Below are 21,676 nucleotides of genomic sequence, written 5' to 3'. Positions count from 1 at the left end.
CTAACCAGTGGCGTAAAGATGGAAGGGCGTGGGGAATGAGGACTTGGACTGAGGAAAATCATCCAATAGAATTAGGGACCGTGTAGGTATTACAAAAAAATATTGAATTTAGGTCCGGAGATCTACTGAAATGTGTGGAATCGGAATTAACACAATTCCATTTATTCTGCCGAATGATATAGACATAGAATGTATTATTCGAATATTCGATTTTTCAAAGAGGAAATTCACAAGTATATTTGAAATTTTATAAAATTATTGAAATTTGAAATTTAGTGAAAATTTCTTGAATATTCGTAGTTTTTTATATGAGAATCATTTTAATTCACATCTTTTTATAAGTGTTTTTGAAATTTGCGGTTTTTTTGTGAGAATATTGTAAATTTGAAATTTATGAGGGTTTTTTTTTTCTCTTAGGAAATTTGTAATTTCTCATTTTTTTTAAAGGTATGTTCTTGATTCGTGGGGAAGCAATTGTTTATCGGTGGCGAATATGCATTATTTTACCCGGTTTTACTAAATTCACATCGTTGTTCACCTCCACGAATGAGTTCACTAATTTAGTTACAGCGATTAGCATTTCCGCAGAGGGCAGACCTCTTTAACATGATACTTACATAACATTAAAAAGTTCAAGCACTTACCCTTCGCTTTAAAATATTTAAAACAGATGGCAGCACCAACCAGAATACGAAACAAGCACAACTCTGGCAACATAGATACTGCAGGGCCCCACTCATACAACTCAGAACACACATTCCGGCATGTACCGATTCGTTAGAAATTCCGTAGAGCAAGGGTGCTCAACATTTTGAAGAGCTGTGTCCACTTAATTGGTATAAAAACGTTTTGTGGGCCACATAAGAGATCTGTAAATGTGTCGCGGGTCACTTAAGTGGTCGAGGAATGTGTTTCGGGTCACTTAAGAGGTCTGAGAATATGCCACGGGTCATCTAAGTGATTTTTAAATGTGCCGTTGGTCACTTAAGTGGTCTTGAAGTGTGCGGTGTATCAAAGGTGAGGTAAGAATGCACCGCGAGCCATTTAAGTGATCTAGAACAGTTCACCGGGTCACTTAATTGATTTGCAAACGTCCCGCGGGTTACTTAAATGATCTGGGAATGTGCCGCAGGTCACTTATGAAATCTGGTTATGTGTTGCTTAGTTCACTTTTGCAAAATAAGTTGGAGTCGCGGGCCATATTACATGACTCCGAGGGTCACAGGGTGAGCGTGTATGCCGTAGAGGAGAGGAATGTGTCTGAGGCAGTGCAGTAACTAAGATTTTTGTCAACAACTTTGAAATTCGATAATTTTGTAATGGTGTTCTTTGTTCTCCCCCCCCCCCTAAAACTGCCGCGCCCCAAAATTTGTCGTCCGAGGCAGTTGCCTCCCCCCCCCCACCCCCTCTCTAGTTACGGCCCTGGTCTGGGGTGCATGTACGGTTAAGAAGTAGTAGTGTTTATAATGATCTTGAATAATGAGTTAATATAAGCTCTAATTGAGTCAAGTTTCAGGAGTGAGTTGATCAGTGTACAATCTCATTCCAAAATTGCCTTTCAGATACAGGTCCGAGAAACGCAACAGGTTAACAAGTTACGTTCACAACCACTCAAAGCAGCCATAGCGCTTGAGCACAGCGAGAAGGAGGGTAATGTTTACCTTCGGATTGCAATTAAGGTAACATCAATTGCGAAATGTTTGTATTGGTCCGTATGTTGCTTTTCCCAGAAGAAAAATTAAAGTTGTTCAGACGGCTGTGCTGAGAGAGTAATAAATTTTAAAAAATTCCGAAATTTTCGTGAAATTTCCGTATTTAAAATATTTTTATAACGTAAATTTCATCGTTAAAAAAAGAAAAATATCAAAGTAAAATCTATTTTAATTTATTTTATTTCGCGATAGAAATTTAATTATAACTTCAATATTATTTCCGTGTATATGGTCAAGTTGACATCAAAGATTAAAATTTATAAATTGAAAATTCCAGAATTTATAAATTGAAAATTCCAGAATTTATAAATTGAAAATTCCAAATTTAATGAATTAAAAATTCTTAAAATTTATGAATTGAAAATTCTCAAAATTTATAAATTGAATTCCAAAATTAATAAATTGAAAATTCCAAAATTCACAAATTGAACATTCTACATAAGTATCGGAAAAACACACGTCGCATCTCAATGTTGATGCAGTGGACATGCCCCACCAGATGTCCTCAGCGTGATTTCAACACCAAATTTCCAAGCATTCCATATAAGTTTTCTTTTAAAATCTTTAAAGAAGAGCATGCAAAAAAAAAGCATGCAAAAATGCTTAATTATATAAAACTGTTTTCACAGAGGATTCAAAAAATAGTAATAATAACGGCTTCTCATACTCATATTTCATTAACAGAAAACTGATGATTTTTAGGACACTGGTCAAGACCCGAAACTCGGGTTAGCTCGGGCTAGTGTGTGGACGTTCTCTCTAATCAAACTATGCCTGAATTTTTAAAGCTACCACCCACCATAAAAACATTACAGATCGTATTTCTGAACATATCAATTTCATTTTTATAAATAAACTAGCTATAATACCCGACGCTGCCCAGGTTTTCTTCAATGAGGCTTTTTGGATCACGTGATATCTCCCTCTTTCTTTGAGGGACATTCAAACCGTGTCTAAGTTAACCAATATGGCGACTTCTTGCACGACTCATGAAAGGAACAAATGTAGATTTAAAGAAACGTAGAAATGAATTTCCCCCCCCCCCCTTTTTTAAGAGGAGCTAGATATTTCGATTTCCCCTTCCCCCGAACTTGCAAGTTATCCATCTGCCCGTTTCAGATTCCAGACATGCTTAGTTAAAGCTGTGGAATTTCTTCGATGTACTTTACGGGCCCCATAATTAATTTTAAAACAACCTAAACTATATGAATTTATGCAAATAAATATCAAAAGACAATACGGGGACATTAATTTTCATGCTTGAGAAGATATAAATAAAAAGTTGAAATCAAATGTTCTTGCATGAATATCCATGAGGATGTCCTACTCAAAAGTAGGTAGGTCCGGCTAATTACTACGTATTTAATTTTCTGGGCTTCGTATCTCTAAGCGAACTCAATATTTCAAAAATCAGACTTCAATACAATTTTTCAAATTATTGATGTGACGGGAAACCCCATTAAATTTCCGAATTTCTACAGTAAAATCGGCAATTTTAACACGAATTTCCCCATGGGGATCATCCTTTGCCTGACCCTCAAAGTGATGCTGATGATGATTCTGACGTCTGTTCAAAAAGCTGTCATTACCGGGAGGATTGAAAAAGTGGCAAACCATTATAAAGGCATAAACTATTTTATATATATATATATATATATATATATATATATATATATATATACACACACACACACACACACACACACACACACACACACTGCTGGCCACCCAAATTGCAACACCAAGAAAGACAAGAGATATCGCAACAATATTTATTTTGTAGATAACATGTTGACCAAGCATCAAATGATTAAATTTATAGACTTCTGTGAAGTGTGGTTCCTGCCAAAATCAGTAGCCAGAGTAGCCGCCATTGTTGGAGATCACCGCTGCCACACGCCTCGGCATTGATTCAAAGAGACTTTGGATGTGTTCTTGGGGTACAGCAGACCAAGCAGCTTCCACGCGTTGCCAAAGTTGATCTGGTGTGGCAGCTGGGGATGTAATCTGGGTCAATCGTTGAGCAACCATGGACCACATGTTTTCTATCGGCGTAAGATCCGGAGAGCGAGCTGGCCAGGGAAGCAATTCAATCTGGCGATTGACGAAGAACCTTTGGACAATGCGTGCCACGTGTGGTCGCGCATTATCCTGATCAAATATGGCTGTGGGCAAGCCCTCAAGGTAAGGAAGGACAACTGGCTCCAACACCTCGGAGATGTAGCGCTGGCTTTTTAAAGTACCGGCAATGCGTACTAGAGGAGTGCGAGAGTGATATCCAATACCGCCCCATACCATAATACCCGGTGCAGGACCAGTGTGGCGGTGCATAACGCAGCTGTTCAGCATCCTCTCTCCACGGTGTCTCCAGACTCGAATCCGACCATCGTGGTGTTGCAGACAAAAGCGTGACTCGTCAATAAAGACAATTTCATTCCATTGTGCCGTCCACATCCTTCTTTCATCGCACCATTGGCGGCGGAGACGTCTGTGGTTCTGCGTCAAGGGTAGACGAAGCAATGGACGTCTTGCGGACAGACCACTCTGCTGTAAACGGCGTCGAATGGTACGCACAGACACTGGATGATGCGGTACAGACTGAATGTGCTGTGCTATGGTTCGTGATGTGGCTGAGCGATCCGTCACTGCCATACGCACAATACGCCTGTCATCACGTGAAGTGGTGCACTGAGGTGGATGCGATCGAACACGTCGGTCCGTCGTACCCTCCTGCATCCAACAATCACATATCCGCATTAAAGTTGTTTGGTTTCGTCCAACACGACTACCGATTTCCCTGAAAGATAATCCACAATCTCGGTAGGCCATTATCCTTCCTCTGTCGAACTCGGATACTTGATCAAAAGATGATCGCTGTTTTCTTCCGCGCATAATTGATCGTTTTTTTGAAAAAACCACAAGAAAAACACAATTGCCGTACTTTAAATCGTCGAAATCTCCAAGTCTTAAATAGCGCTTTGAAGTGGCGCCACAGGCGCGCGTGATGTGCGTCTGCGCTGAAATTCTAATCATTTGCATATCTCACCTCCGCTAATGCATGTTGTAAATTTCATATCATTTGCATGCTTCCTTCAGGGTGTTGCATTTACGGTGGCCAGCAGTGTATATATATATATACTGGCATCGTTAAAGTGACAAACCATTGTAAAGGCATATACACGTCTGAAACGCATTGCTAGGGAACCATGGTAACCAAAGTAAACGTTCCGAAAGTGATTGTTGAGGCCCGAAACCATTGTTGTGCCCGACAGTTTTTTGCCCAGCTCTGACGAACTTTGTAGCCTGTCGTTCAAGTCAAGTCCCATTTGGTATGTATGCAAAATTTGTGGCGACGAAATTGTAGATTTATATAGAGAACATACATAAACACACACAGACAAACAGAAAATCAATTTTATACATATAGATACATGTGGGCATTCGAGTGCTTGAGCTAAAATCGAATTCAATATAAAGTCTTAACAAGTGGTCCTCTAGTCGAACTGGAGACTCCAAATCAATACAGTAAATATTTTCATTCATTCGAAATTTTTCATGTTTTCTTTTTATTTTTCATCGTTTTAAATAAGTACCGGTATTTATTTTTCTTTTGATTAGCAATGGGTATTTTGCCCTCACTGATCAAAAACTTTTTTGGTTTCTCTACCACTTAAATCGAGTTAAAACGGTCGTGTTTAATAAACCTTCAACGGGTATGAAAATCTAAACGTAAATTGTGTCTTAGCAAGATCAATAGCTACCCTACACATATAAGGGAGAAAAGAGTGCGAGGGGGCGCTTCTCTTTTTTCTCTTATCTTCTCTAATTTTTGGTTGAAAACGATCAGAAATTACCTCCGCGCAACGACGAGCCGTAAAATAGAATGAATCTCTAATCATGATATACTATTTTAGTGTATCGTGATTAGAGATTCATAAATTTTTTAAATAAAAATTCAAAATTTCTCAAAAGAAAAAGTTTCCCGACTGGAAATTTCGTATTTTGCATTTGTCCTCAACTAAAAATTTTTTATCTAAAATTTCGCGTTCGTGTGGAAAAACATTTTTCAAATCAAAAATTTTGTATCCACACACAAAATTATTTCTCAGATCAAGGATTATGCATTCATATCGCAAAAAACACTTCTGAAATCAAAGATTTTGCATTCATGCCCAAAATAATTTTCATATGAGAAATTTCGCATTCATCCTCAAAGAAATTTTGAAATTAAAGATTTTCATTTCATATCCGCAAAAACAAACTAAACTAACGATACAATTTTTATCGTTCAATTATGTGTTCAAAGTATTAAAGTACTGAAATTTAATACTTGAAATTTCTAGAATTCAACTGTTCAGCACAAAATACTCTCTATTTTCGCTTCAAAAAATTTAAGTTATTAAGATTCCGCGGGAAAATGTTAAAAACTAAATCTTTGCATTTATTCATCAAAAATGGTAAATTTCTAACTCATGCTTTTGTTTCGTAAATACGAAAATCACGCATCATTTGATCATTATCTATCTGGCCAATTAAAAGGAATTTTGTCAACGAGCTGGAGCTCTGTGAAAAGTAGTAAAAAGGAGTTTTGAAAACAACGTTGCTTAATGAATTTTTTCAAATTCTGCACAAAATAAATTTATTTTTTTACATTTCAGTAACAACTTTTTTAGTGAGTTTCTCTTTATCTGATGCTACAAAAAATCAAAAAGGTTATTGAATTGAATTAATTACAGAGAGTGGTGGCTACTGCTTATAAGAATCAAGTTTTGTTCATCTATTTTCACCCTTATAAGCGAGTGATTCTTATAACCCAGCAGTTCCCATAGTGTGGATCACGTCAATGAACTGGAGAGGGAGGGGGTTCACGAGAAATTCTCCAAAGGGGCCGTTCACGTATTACGCCATCATCGATGGGGTTTTCGATTTGCTAACTTTTGATGACAAGTGGGAGGGGGTTTGGATAATACTTACGTCATCAACCATTTTTTATGAAAATATGAAATATTTTTAATGACATCTTACTCGGTGCGCTAAAAACGGGAAAAACCTTCCGATAGTTTGTGAGCCCTTGAAGTAACCCCCCCCCCCCCACTATTGATCAGTGCCCTACAGAGCCCCTTCGTGATCTCTTAATGTTTCGCGGATCCAAGTGATCTGGAACTGCCACGCATCACTCAACTGATCCGTAATTATATGCCGCGGATCACTTAAATAATCTGAGAAAGTGCAGCGGGTAACTTGAGTGTTGTAGAACCACACTGGGGCCACTTAAGTGCTCTAAAACTACGTCACATGTCACTCAAGGGATCTCTAAATGTGTCATGGATCGCTTAATATTGTTCTGGAACTGTGCCCCGGGTCATTTAAGTGATCTGAAAACGTGCCACGGGCCGTTTAAATGTTCTGGAATTGTACCACGGGACACTTAAGCGATCTGTAAATGTGCCTCATTCGTTCATTTTTACAAAATTAGGCAGGCAGCATCAGATAACCCCCAGGGCCATATTTGGTCCGCAGACCAAGGGCCTTTATGCGATTTATCATTATATGGCTTAGAGGGTGGGTCGCAATGAATTTATTAAAAATAAATTTTGAGTTCATAGTCTTCAAATAGCATCGAAATTAACAGAAATTGATTATAATATCATATACAAAGATATTTTCTTCCGAAATTGCAATTAAAAAATATTTTTTTGCATTAAAAAAATGAATTTTTGATCGTGGGAGGGGGCACAAGCCCCCTATGCCCACCACTCTGTGTGTGCGTCTCTGATCCCACCAATATGCGTTAAGATTCAGAGGGGGCAGAGATGATGACGAAATTTTGCTGACAAGGGGGGGGGTCAGAGTTTTGGTGACTTTTGCTGACAAGGGGGGGGGGTCAAAAATGGCTAAAAATTTGCTTGAACAGCCCCACAATAAAATCGTCCAAATAAGAAATTCATTTTCATTTTAAAAATATGTCAAAACTAAAAAATGTCTTTACTCAGCTAAGCTAATTACCAAGTGTCAAATTCTACTCGTACAATAATCAACGTATCAAGTTAATACATATACAGGGTGACTCAAAAAGAATCACCCGATTTCAAAATTGTATATTTCTTAAAAATTAAAAACACAGAATGATAAGTAATAATATATGTGAATATGAGGGAGGAAAATGTATGCATTTTATAGGAACAGTTTTTTGTTATTGGTCGATTTCAAGTGTAGAATCATTTTGAAATCGGATGATTCTTTCGTAATCACAATGTATACGAAAATCAAGGGGCATGCACCTCACTACATTTCCATCTTGCATAAAAATTGCTAAGTACATCAAAAAGCAGAATAAATATTTATATATTCAAATATATATATATATATATATTGAATATCGTTGAAAGTCAATATCGCCCAATTGAAACCGAAACAAGTGTTCCGAAAAGTGCTTTCGGGACAGCACATTTACCATCATAAAATCGGAATGTCCCGGAATGGTCAGCCTATATAGGGATTGCTGATAAATTTTTTCGGTCAAAAAATTTATCAGCTGTAGGTCGAGCTTCAAAAAGTTTGGGAACTACTGTTATAACCGATATTTAAATCTTCAGATTTATAATCTTTCTATGTTAAAATAGTTTTTTTTTCTTTTTTACGATTTTATTCTTATAAATCAGAGGTCTTCAACCCTTTTCCAGTCGCGAGCACTGCCTGTACCGATCATCAAAAGAAGAGCACCCTTACGGCAAGTTTTACATATGAATGCATGAAAAAGCGATGATTTCAATCCTTGTATACAATTGCTCCTAAGTGTTTAATTGTAACGCTAATCAAGTGCTCGTGAGCACGAAATTGGACACGAGCATCGAGCACTCTGGGTACTTCAGGGAAAACCGTTGTGCTCGAGAGTAACGGGGTTGAAGATGCTTTATAAGTGGTTGATTCTTATCATTCAGTCTTGTAAGTGGGGTGATTCTGATCATTGAGTCTTAGAAGTGGTTGATTCTTATCATTGAGTCTTATAAGTGGTTGATTCTTATCATTGAGTCTTATAAATGGTTGATTCTTATCATTGATTGTTATAAGCGATAGCTACTGTATATGAAATCCACCATTTTAAAAGACTTAAAAAAAAGTTTCCTAGGGCCTCTCAAATCCAAAGGCCACCACTTACACAACATAAAAAACATTATAATCACTCAGCACCGAATTATCGACAAAGAATCATCTCCGCAATCGAACACGCTAAGAGTTAATCACCCCCACGATCCAGTTGTCTCAGATTATCCTCATTTTCCACAAGTATTAATGACCATTCCCTTAATTTCGCCTCGTATAATACTCATTTAATTTGGTCTGCATCCCCCTTACCGATTTTCAAACATTTTTCAAAAAGAGGAAAAGGATCCCGGAAACGGGGAAGTACCAGGAGCAGACAGGAAAAAATAAATACGGGATAAAAGAAAAAAATTCCCGGAAAAAAAAATGACCAAAATAAAAGACTGGAAAAGTAAAAAGGAAAAAAAAAAATCTATCGGTGGTCTTTCCTCTCTCGCTGTTCTCTGGTTCGGCTTGCGGATCTCCTCCTGCCTCTGAACCTCATCCATATGTATGTCTTTCTCCAACAAATGCACCACCGACATCTGGGACTGAATTTCAATGACTTCCAGGCAGAAGAACCCTCAGAGTATGTGTCACCACACACACACATGCTTAGGAGAAAAAAATATATATATAGGAGGGAAGCCTTCAAATTTTCAACAACAACAAAAAAAGCCTTCACATAGAAGAGGCGGCGGCAGCCTATACAACAAAATATAAAAAATAAAAATGTCTGCCTGCTTCCTTAAGTAAGGACATGGCGTATTTTGAAGGACCGACCGCAAGACAAACTTTAAAAATGAACTGAAAATACATATACAATTTCCAGAGCGTTATATTATTATTATTGTAAAGAGTCTGTCTAGGCTGTCATTGACTATATCGAATATTAGGTGTAAAGCCCTCTCATAAGCCTAATTTGCATAAAGCGATTTATAGCTTAGTCGGTTGGTTCTATTGTTGGCTTTTTTTTTTTAAAGAGGAGGAGATCATGAATCGGATTAATGTGCCCAAGAATTTCGTGTCAACAGCTATATAGTGTCGAGAAAAAAGGGCCATGAAATATTTATATATATATATATTTAGGGGAGATGGTGCGTACTGTGTACTGCTTTGTACTGTACGCGCCATCATAGACATTGTTATGGTGATCTGAAATTGTACAAATTCGTAGTGGCTATTATTGTTATTACCGCTTCATTCCAGAGATTCACATATGTGGACCTTCTAGGTCAGTGATTCTCAACCTTTTCAAGCCCGCGGCTCGGTTTCATTCATTTTTGTGAGTCAAAGGCCCGGTCAAACACACGACCAACGGAAAATGAATGAGGAAAAATGAAACGGCTAATGACCTCGTGGTCCGGTATGAATGATATCGGGGCCCGGTAGTTGAGATCTAAGTTTGTATCTAAGTTGAACGGTTTTCAATGATTCCTTTTTCAAGTTATGACCCGAAGTGTATACAGGGGGTGCATAGGTAACAGGGCGTATGGCATTTTGCTACCGAACCGTTGAGCCCGGAAGTATACTTCCAGTTAGAAAAAGTATCCAAATAACGTGTAGTAGCCTATTCAGTTATGTCATTTATGCTGCAAGGGGATGTACAGTTATTGAAATAAAAAACTTTTTATACGGACACCCTGTACGCAAGAACCCAATTACAAAATTATTTCGTCGTCTTCCCTGATGCCAACAAAAAAAAAAATTCCACGTTTTTAAGTGCAGTATGCGCCGAGATATTCTGATTCGAAACACGGAACTTCTTGCAACATGAACGATATATCTGAGTACTCAGTTGCGCATTTAAGGGGGGGGGGGGGAGTTTAGCGGGCTATAGCCCTGGGCGGAGAGTTCGGAGGGACGGCAAATCCGAGGAATAAGTGCCCAACAAAGTTAAAAGAATGAGAGAAGGGCGGCAATATGTATATAAATCTCAATAAATCAGCGTTAGAACGGACAGCCAGATGCATTAGTGAGTGACCAAAGGAGTGGCCTAGAGAATTTGCAATCGCGGAAGTGAGTGAAAGAGTGACTTAGACCAGTTTTGGGAGGGAAAATACAGTGCGTAACAACATCGGGGAAAAAAATCTAAATTTTTGTACGGTCTCCCTGTCCTCTAACTTCCAATTAGAAAGTTTTTGCCCTGTCTCTCTCCCGAGGACAACAGAAAAAAAAATTACAGGTTTCCAAGTGAAATATTCGCTGTGATATTCGAATTCAAAAATCGGCGAAGAGTTGCAAAAGGACAACATAAATAAGGGAAAGGAGCTTTGTGTGTCCTTTAGTTGTTACTGTTCTTTCATAACTTTTCTTCGATTTTTTTAAAATTATTTCAGCGATTGAACTCGAAACTTTGGAATTTTTTCTGTTGGGCTCAGGAGAGAGAGAGACGGGGCAACAACTTTTTCCATTGGAAATTACAGGACAAGGGGGGGGAAGTGTAAAAAAATTTAGATTTCTTATTTAGTGACACACTGTATTTTCACTCTCAAAACTGGTACAGCGTGATTTCTTTTAAACACATTTTGAGCACTTTTTAAAACTCCAACTATACTTCTACGACTGACGGTTTACGAGATAGAGGGCGCATTTAGCACTTACAGAACACCCTGTATAAATAAGTTTTTGAATTTATCTCGGGTCGTCGATATTTTATAGGTTAAAAAATTAAATTTTTTCCCCCCATCTAATTTTTTTCTTTTCTTTTCTTTCAAGGGAAGTGTTTTTGAGGACATATTTTCTGAGGAACTACTGATCAACTCCATAGTCCATCTCATCACGCCGTCTATTACAGGAGCCGCAAACCAGGACAAGATACGGTTCGTGAGGACTTATTATCCTGCTTATCCTTCTAATGTTATTAAACATATTAGCAGTATTACTTCTAAATTCGTTTTGATGGGTTTTTTTAATTATAAGAAGAGTGGCCTAGAGAGCGAGGTAGCGGGTCAGTGAGCGACCTAAAGGCTGGCCTAGAGCATGTGCAAACGTGTGGATGACCAAACAGTGACCTAGAGAGCGAGGGACCATTTGAGTGAGCGATCGAAGGACTGGCCCAGAGCATGTGCAAGCATATGAATGACGAAAATAGTGATTTAGAGAGAGAGAGGAATCGTGAGAGATCTCTAGTGATGTATAGAGACAGAGAGGAATATTTACTCTCGTGTCAGTGAGTGACTAAAAGAGTGGCCTGGAGAGTGAAGGAGAAGGTTAGGGAGTGACCTAGAGCGAGATCAATTTTGTCGGTGAATGACTAAAAGAGTGATCTAGAAAGACTGATACGCTATTAAATGTAGGGGTGTTTTTACTGGGTGGCCCAACACTTTGGCGGATTTATGGTTTTTCCTTCCTTTCTCCCATTCTAGTCAAATTTCCTTGGCCACTCATTCCGGAAATTTGTCGCCGTGGACTATAGCTCGCTTAACCCTTACCTCTGTAAATAGGTGTGTTTGTCTCTAGGTCACTAATTTTGTCACTCTCATGCTTGCACATTTTCTTGGTCAATCTTTTAGCTACTCACTGATCTAGTTTCTCGCTTTATAGGTCACTCTTTTGGTCATTCACCGACATAACTACTCTTCCTTTCTCTCTCTCTAGGTCACTCTTTTGGTTATTCACATTCTTGCACATGCTGTGGGTCACTCTTTCGGTCATTCACTGGCATTATTCCTCTCTTTTTCTCTATATCACTTTTTTTGTCATTTACATGCTAATGGAATGCGCAAGCATATCATTCACATGCTTGCGCATGCTCTAGTTCAAGTCTTTTGATCTGACAGACATATTTACTCCCTCTCTCTCTCCTAGTCTAGGTCACTAGACCTAGGTCATTCACATTCTCGCTTTAAGTCACTTTTTGGTCACTCACCAACATGATTTCTATCGCTCTAGGTCACTCTTTTGGTCATAACATGCTTACACATGCTGCAGGCCAGTCTTCCCTTGTCGCTCAATTTTTCCCTAGCTCTCTTGGTCATGCTATAAATTCACTATAAAAAGGCCCTTGAAAGTTTAGTTAACGCACCCTAGATAAAAAAGCCCGACAGCCTAGGTCCCCCACATCCATCCAGGAAGTGGGGGGAGGCATGGCAGCATACGTAATGGTGCTTTTAAGAAATTTGCGTGAAACTCGCAGAGATGGGCAGCCAAATTTTTCTGATAGCGGCACCCTGTGTTTTGTTGATCCGTGATTTGCGATACGACAATGATGCCATGGGTGCGGGACAAAATTTGCTCTTTATCTTCCTTTTACCCAGAGCCGGATCAACCCATGGCCCCCACAAGGGTGGGCCTGACAGTGCCTGGGACGATTCCCATCATTTTTTTTTGTTTTTTCGCGTTATAAATTCACCAGAAAAGGGCCCCGTGAAAGTCTGGTCTGCGGCCCGCAAAATATTCCAACCTAAGGGCCCTGCTCCAGGATGTGGGATTCATGTTGGAGGCACGCGGGCTTCTTGGACAATTTCAATATGGCCCATGGTGTCTGAAAGATTGAAGAGCCTCTGCTCTAAGCGCACGAAGATTTATGGTCTTACAGCCTGTTGGCTACACAAATTTTGCTCCCCTCCCCTTCTTTCATTATTAATTTTCTTGACAACTTGTTCCTCAAATTTTCCGCCCTGGACTATAGCCCGCCCGTAAATATACATCTGACAAACAGGGCCCCCAAAAGAATTATTCATCATAAATACATTTGCCCCCCCCCCCAATATTTGATTTCATTTCTACGAATTTCAGTTAATCAGAATGAAATTTTTTCACGGAAATTGAAAAGTGGGAGGCCCCCAAACGTTTTCGGACCCGAGAGAGTTTGAACCCGCTATGGTGGCCGTGGTTCGCAATTATCAGGTCTGCATCTCTTGTCGGTTGAGATTAAATGTTTTAAAACAATCATGTTTATATGAATAGTGATGAACGTAACCCCGATAAACTTAACGGGTCGCACGCAGTCTCAATTTGTTCGCATTATTACCCATGCGTTCTTAACAACATGACCCGGGGCCACACTGAAATGAGATCTGGTTACGATTTTTAAGAGCAAGTATATGTAAATTGGTAGATAGGTACCTCTGGCCGGGTGGGGCTCAGAAAAAAGCACTCTGCCAGGGTGCCTATGATGCTCCTAAGACAGCCCTGATTAGTAAATTAATTCAGATTATACTGCGGTGTTTGCCGTACCCGAACGATCAGGTTATATTTGATCAGTGCCGTTTTAATCGTCAGGGGCCTGGTACCCTCGATTGGGGGGCTTAAAGAGCAGAAAGGGTTGGCCTCATAACAATGAGATAAAAGAAAATTTTCGACAGTAAGTATGTAAATTGGTAAACAAGTATTTCTAGCCAAGTGGAAGACCCTGGAAAAACCACCTTGCCCCGGCTGGAAGATTTTCCCGTGAGGACTATGCGAGCCCTGTAGTAATCGATCCCTGTTTAAAATATTAAATTCCTGATTTTTAATATTCAGTTCAAACGTCTTAGGAATATGATAATTATAATCGTGCCCCCCCCAAAGGGGAGGGGGGGCTGGCTTACAGGGCTCGGGACAATTATTGATTTTTTTTTTATCACACAAAAATTCACTATAAAGTCACCCGTGAAAAATATGGCCTGGTGCACCATTCAGCATTCGGGGCCCTGCTGCAGGATGTGAAGGGGGCATTATTCCAATAGAAAAAAATTCTCAATTTCTTTGATTCTCGATATAATTCGCGTAAAATCTCTCACACAAAAAAATTTAAGGGGAGGGGGGTGCAAAGAAATTTACCGAACTCCTTCAGGGCAGTGGCGGGAAAGGGGGTGAATATACCGACCCAGTAATTTTATGCGAACTGTCATCCAACGGCATCCCCCCCAACCCGTCGTTTCAATGGCGGTGAGAGGGTGTCGTCACCCCCCCCCCCTCCCCGCCACCCTCGGGGGCGAAATGGGGGGGAAGAGAAAACCGCTCCACCTAAAATTCGACGTAACCTTCCCCGCGACCCTCCTCCCCCCACGCATCCCCAAATACGGAAACAAACCGCAGATCACGTGATTGATCACCCCGATTACGTATGCAAATAACATGCGAAAAATGGGGGGGGGGAGTAGCGGTGGATGGATGGAAAGGGAACGGATGAATGGTGCTGTTCCGTTCTCGCTTCCCACTCCCCCCATTCATTCCGCACTTTTGTCGCCGAGGGGGAGGGGTCGAGTTATAACGGACGGGGGGTCGCGGTGGGGGACGGAGGAACAAGGGAGAAGGTGCCCTCCATCCCACTTCCCCCCATCATCTCCCTGTTAATATAGGGAATGCCGGGGGGAAGAAAAGAGGGGGCACATTCACGCTTTAATGCACCCGTTGGCGAGATTCCGTCGTAAAAGGATGAGAGTTTGGCGGAGGAGGGGGGGAGGGGATTAGATTATCGTTCTTTTATTTGGCGGGATATTTTAGAGATTCTGGCGTAATTTGATTTTTGAAAAGCTCTTCCATGTGAATATTTATACTCGTATGGCTGGCTGGCGTGGATAGTGCCTTTTTTGTTGGGGGATCGCACTGTACTGTACAAGCACTATACATTAACCACCTACTACTAATACACATACAAATGAATAGAGTGTGCGAGAGAGAGAGAGAGAATGGAAACCATATAGCGGGGGGGGGGGTATGAGTATTGTCACTTGTGACACATCGTCGTCATGTATGGAAATGATGGCCATTGAAAAATGAGTTATGAGAAGCCATCTTCCCTATATACAGGATGTCCGGGCTCAATGTATCCGAAAGGTTTATAAGTGAGAAAACCACACACATGATTTCCCGTTTATAACGTTTTCCCACTTACAACGTGTTTTCACGACGGTTTTATGGAAAAACGTTACAAGCGGGATCCACTGTAATTGTAGAATTTGTGAAAGAGGTAATTCCAGAATTAATGAAAACCTTTAATAGACCCGTTTGTTTTTTGGGGCCCGGATAACCTTCTATTAACCCTTTGAGACCCTGGTGCCAGAAATGTGTGGGTTGGTTTCAGAGGCGGGTATTCATGGTTTAGCAGCCCTTATTCCATTCTGGTTTAATTTTCTTGAAAATTCATTTCTTAAATTGGCCGCCGTGGTCTTTTGCCCATTTAGCCTTCTCCCCTGTAATTAGGCCTCCAAGTCACTCTTTTGGTCACTCCCATGATTAAACTATTTTTTTTTTCCACTCCCTTAATTGAACACTTTTTTGGTCACTCCCATGATTGAACACTATTTCATCACTCTTCTAGTCTTCCATTGACCTGCTCCCCATGACCTGACATCTTAGATCAGAGCCCATGGGCAAGATTTTTGACGAGCCCTTTTATAGTGAATTTATAATTAGATTTTTCCCGGTCCCAAAGACCGGAGAACCCTGTAAAATTCACCTTCGTTTGGGCCATAATATGCTGGTCCCTCACTTTAACTCTTTCTTTTTTGGTGCCTCACGTGCTTGCTCACTTTCTTGGTGACTCTTCTGGTCGGTCACTGACTTGGTCCTTTACTCTTTCGGTCACTCCTATGCTTACACTCTTTTGGTCACTCCTATTCTAGCAAATTCTTTTGATCATTCCTATTCTTGCAAAATCTTTGTCATTCTTTTAATTTCTCCCATATACTCGCACACTATCAAGGCTATTCCTTTGGCCGCTCACTGAGCTGGCCCCTAAATCTATGAAACTCTTTTGGTCGCTCACATGCTTACACACTGTTTTAGTCACTCACATGCGTGCACTCTGTATTAATTAATCACTCACATACTTGCAAACTCCGAAGGTCACTCACTCACTGACCTAGTCCCGTGCTCTATAGGCAGAAGCGAATTCGTGATTTTACCGCCTGTGTGTGAGCAATAAAAATATTGCCACTCTTCCCCCACTCTACTTATTCTCTTGACCACTCATTCCTCAAATTTGCCATCCTCCCCCAATCTTGCCGCCATAGTTCCCCCCCCCCCACACGGTAAATATACTTCTGGTTGCTTTTTCTTCAATGCAGAATAATTTTTTTTTTTGTTTCGACCGCAGGGAGTTAAGCCCTGACTTAAAGGATTGAGTAAGTTTTGAGTTAGAAATATAGAGAATATCACATACCCCCCCCCCCCACGATATGCAAATCGGGGGGGGGGGCATAAACAACTGTTGGAGTTTTGCAGGGGGGTGACTAAGGTACGTATGAAATGATAAATTTGATACAAACAAACGCACACGGAGGCTCGATGTATCTGTCCATATAATCCTTGTTTATATATATAGATAGATAGAGATATATACTATACTATACTGGACATACGTGTCTTGTCTTTGGCCATCGAAACAGAAGCTAAATCTTTGCCTCCATTGGCAATGGATGGTAAGATAGAGAGAGATGGGAAAAGGGCAACATCGATCCGTATGAAATAAGAGTTGGACGTGATGAGAATTTTTTCGCAAAAAAAAAAAACCTCTTTTCTTTTTGAACGCATCCTGTGGCAACCCATGTGGTCTTGTACGTCTTAGTTTGAAGCAGAAGCAGCAACTTCTTGTATCGATTCCTTCTTTTTTGGCCTTACAAAGTCACAACGTGGCAAAAGATTATGTCGCGGAAACCTATAAATAGCTTTCCCAACACTGAAACTACCCTCTGTCATCGAGTTTGTTTATATCCATCCCCTCCATCTTAATATATATATATATAGGGCCTATATTATTGTGTGTATATAGTATATGTGATGGCATTCGGCAATTTTTATCATACGCGTACTTTCAATAGCTGTGTTGTAGAATGCATTTTGAATTATGACAGTCATTTTTAGCGGCACCGTAAACTGGACTGTAAATTTAGTACACATATTGCGCAATTTTGCATATGGTAGCTGTGCTGTAATTGTTAACAATGTGATTTCTAGGAGGGGAGTATAGCTATGATATACAGGGGTGTCCTATAAGTGCTAATTCGGCCTTTATCTCATCAGCAGTCCAACGTAGAGGTATGATTCCAATGCTCAAAAGGCGTTCAAAAATTACTTTGTGCAAGTTTTGAGAGTGAAAATATAGCGTGGAAAAACAAAATGGGAAAATCTAAATTTTTATACTGTCCCCTTGTCCTCTAACTTCCAGTTAGAAAGTTGTTTCTCCGTATCTCCTGAGGATAACAGAAAACATTCCATGTTTTTAATTTTGACCTTTGAAAACCGGGCGCACCCCACTTCCCGTCTCAGAATGGCGTTCTCTTGCGTTCCCGAAGGATGGGTGTATTCGGAAAACTGTATTGAAAACAAAGAAAAAATAGTCGCCTCAGACGAAGGCAACAAAAAATGAATTGATATAATAATCTTGGAACATCAGCAATCGTCAATCTGAAATCATACAATAACAGATAAAAAATACAAGCAATCTATGCCAATTGGCAATCAAAGTTATAAGCATAATTATAAGATGACGGCGTATATAGTCGTCCATCCCATAAAGAATCTAGGAATCGTCAATTAATCGAATGATTGTCGATAATCTTGGAATATAAAATTTCGAATCACGGTGAATCAGCTAATCACAGTCATCCATGTTATTATATCGTCCCAGCTTCCACACATCAGTTCAATTAGTTCAATTGCCATCATCGGGTCTTCAGTAGTCATAGATTCTGAATCTATGGTCACGTCCAGATGTCACTACCGTGGTGACCGATCGTTTACTGCAGATCACCGTCGTCTAGACCGCAAGTCATGCTCCCTCACCTCACTACTACTGCTAAACCAGACACATGCACCTCGTCCATATTCCTCTGCGGAACTTCTAACGAATTGGTACATGTTGGAATGTGTGTGTATGTGTAGTGAACCTTCCGTAAAGTTTGTTTCTGTGTAATGCTTGTTATGTGTAGTGCTGCCATCTGCAATCGATTTTTTTAAAATATGAGGTTTTTTTTTCCTCAACTCATAGTGAGTAAAGTGTAATGAATGAATGATTATATCGTTGTAGGGCTGTTGCTCTCTGCGGCGAGACTTTTTACCAGGGAGATCGGCTCGTATTCGCGCCTCGAAGTTGGGAGCCGCAGAAAACCAACTTCAGCAGACACAACCACTGCATCGACGGTGGATTTGAACCCGGATCTTCGCGATGCGAGTCCTTCACTATGACCACTCGACCAAACCTCACATGACTAATACACTCCCTTGAGGGCACATGTTTTTAATTGTAGTATTCACTGAGATATTTGAATTCAAAAATCAGAAAAAAGTTATGGAAGAACAGCAAAAACCGACAGACACAATGCTCCTTTCCCTCATTTATGCTGACCTTTCCCCAACTTTGTTTCGGTTTTTTGAATTTGAATATCTCGGCGAATATTGCAGTTAAAAATGTGGTGTTTTTTTTAGCTCAGAAAAGATAACGCAACAACTTTCTAATTGGAAGTTAGAACAAGGGACCATATATAAAAATTTGGATTTTTTATTTTGTGACACACTGTATTTCTACCCTCAAAACTAGTACAGGGTGATTTTTTTGAACATATTTTGAGCATTTTTTAAATTGAAACCATACCTCTACGACAAACGGTTGATGAGATAAAGCCAACATTATCACTTACAGGACACCCTGTATTCAGTAGATCCTCGATAACTCGACACCCCCAAAAATATCCATGAGCCTGTCGACTCAAGAGGGTGTCAAGTTAGTGAGGTTTCATCTTTGATCTCTTCCTCCCAACTTTTGAACATCATTTATGCCATGTACATGTACTTGAACCACACTGGTATACATAGTTGAACAATATTCCATTCCATCATCTATACAAATTAATAAAAAATTTATCTGTAATTTTCTGCGAAAAGTTTCTGGTTAATCCCGAATGATGGGGAAAGAAAGCATAAGTGTATCGAAAATACCTGTTGTTTGCCAATGAGCAGTGCTATTGCCACGAATGAAGGAAAACTTTAAATTTTTAACTTTGGAATTTCGATCTAAAAAACACTTTTTTTTTAGTTTATTTAACTATCCCTCGCTAGAAAATCCAAATTTCTAATCCCCCAAATAAGTTTACAGAAGAACAGTGTATTGCAAATTCCGATATTACGAAATGAAAATCCCGTTATAACGAATGCGAAAACAAGTTTCTGAAAAGTAACGAAACACCGGGTGATTATAACTGAAATTGAAGTTTTTAAAACGCTATAAAAATAAGAACCCACACTGGTCAGAATTGACTTGAAATTTTGCATGAATACCCCTGAAGCAATGGAATTTTGTGATCTCTTCAGTCACGGGGAATTCGTTATACAACGGGCTTCGACTGCGATAACAGTTCAAGTTTTGAGCTACTTTTCCTTGGAATACAGGTGGTGTTAAGTTGTAAAAAGACCGAAAATTCTTCACTAATTCACAACGTTTTATTGAAATGTAAAAATAGGTGGGTGGAAATTGTACGCATACTACTCGAATAAGACTCGATTATTTCTTTTACAAAATTGGCACCGGGACACCAAATTTTGTCCTCTTCGTTTGGCAACTTCCAATATTTTCCTTCCTTTTGCATACATTCAATTTTGAATTCATAGGTCACACAACAAACGGGAAAAGGAAAAACGAAAAAAAAAATCGTTTTAAAGTTACCACAATTTGGAGATCTATATCTTAATGTTATCCCGGCAATTTAATATGTTAACATTTTATTATGTAAAAAATTACCTAATTAACATATTATTAATTAACATTCAAACAGTAAGTTAATCATAATAAAACTATAAATTTAATAATTACTTTCTTTGTTTTCACTTGACCTACGATTTCGACTAATCAAAGTTTTAAGAGGTTTCACAAAGTTATGGTAATCACTAAATAGAGAAGAAACGAGGCGATAACAATCAAAAGCATCACTCAGAATGTATTCAACTCTACAGTGCCTGATTTTGAGCACGTGCAGGACAATCACACATAAAATAAATGTACTAATGTAATATTACTTTCCAAATATATATGACAACCTTCTTTGTGATTCAATCTACAGTTTGGCAAATAACTCGGGTTGCAAACTTCAACGTAAAAACAATGCAAACAAAACATTTCAACCGTAAACTACATAATTTTCATTTTTGTGACAGGTTTATAAGATTTACATTTCTTTTTTTTTTTAATTGACGAGTTTTACTGCCATCTATGAATGGTTTCGGAACGAAAAGGAAAAAAATAGGAATAATTAATGTCTTAAACACACATGAAGTTGCCAATTGGCAACGGAAATAAACATATTAAAAGTAGATGTTGACAATTAGCAACAGTATGCACTGTAGGGTTAAGCACCTCGGCGAATTCTACTAATCGTTGCAAACGATTCTGGATCAAGAACGTTACAATGGCACGAAAACTCAGTCCGCAAAATAATTTTGAATATAATTCGAATATTATAAGTTACCGCAGTTTAGGGGTACGTATTTATTTTCGAAAATCATAGCATCGAATCTCATCGTCACAAGGCCCCTGGACCGAGCCCTGGTGACCCATGCGTTGAGATGACCATGGCTTAGGGCCATTAATACATTTTTGTCATGTCTTTTCAACTATTTAGTTTTTACTTTTGAAATGGCCCTCGTATTGACTAAAAATCAGAGGTATACTTCACTGTAAATAACACTTTTATGCAGTGAAACTAAACTTACACTCATGGCTCCAGTATTATCGATTTACGGAAAATTCACTGCCATGCAATTTACCACTCGGAAGTTCACCGACGAAAAAATCCTCTTTGGGAAAATTCATCGACAGCAGTTCGTCACTAGTGAGTGAGCGACTGAGTGATTGAGCAAGTGAGTTAATACGTGAATCAGTCACAGTATAAGTACTCAAGTGAGTAGGTGAGTAACGATATGAGTGATTGGGTGAATGACTGACTGATTTAGTGAGTTAG

The 21,676-nt window shown here is 39.3% G+C and overlaps 1 long non-coding RNA gene across 3 annotated transcripts in view; it reads left to right on the top strand.

Annotated features, from left to right (window-relative positions):
- The window catches only part of LOC149074857 (uncharacterized), a 164,880-nt gene that overhangs the window by 119,734 nt on the left and 23,470 nt on the right, over positions 1-21,676 (top strand). For all 3 annotated transcript variants that reach the window (XR_016194297.1, XR_016194296.1, XR_016194298.1), the window contains exon 3: positions 11,514-11,617. This is a non-coding gene — a long non-coding RNA (uncharacterized LOC149074857). The remainder of the gene's footprint in view (positions 1-11,513; positions 11,618-21,676) is intronic.

Source organism: Pholcus phalangioides, unplaced genomic scaffold (assembly GCF_987345545.1).
Source record: "Pholcus phalangioides strain wild (caught in Gottingen) unplaced genomic scaffold, Ppha-v1.0 ptg000016l_1, whole genome shotgun sequence".
NCBI classification, from domain to species: domain Eukaryota; kingdom Metazoa; phylum Arthropoda; class Arachnida; order Araneae; family Pholcidae; genus Pholcus; species Pholcus phalangioides.
This window is presented reverse-complemented; position numbering and strand designations above follow the sequence as displayed.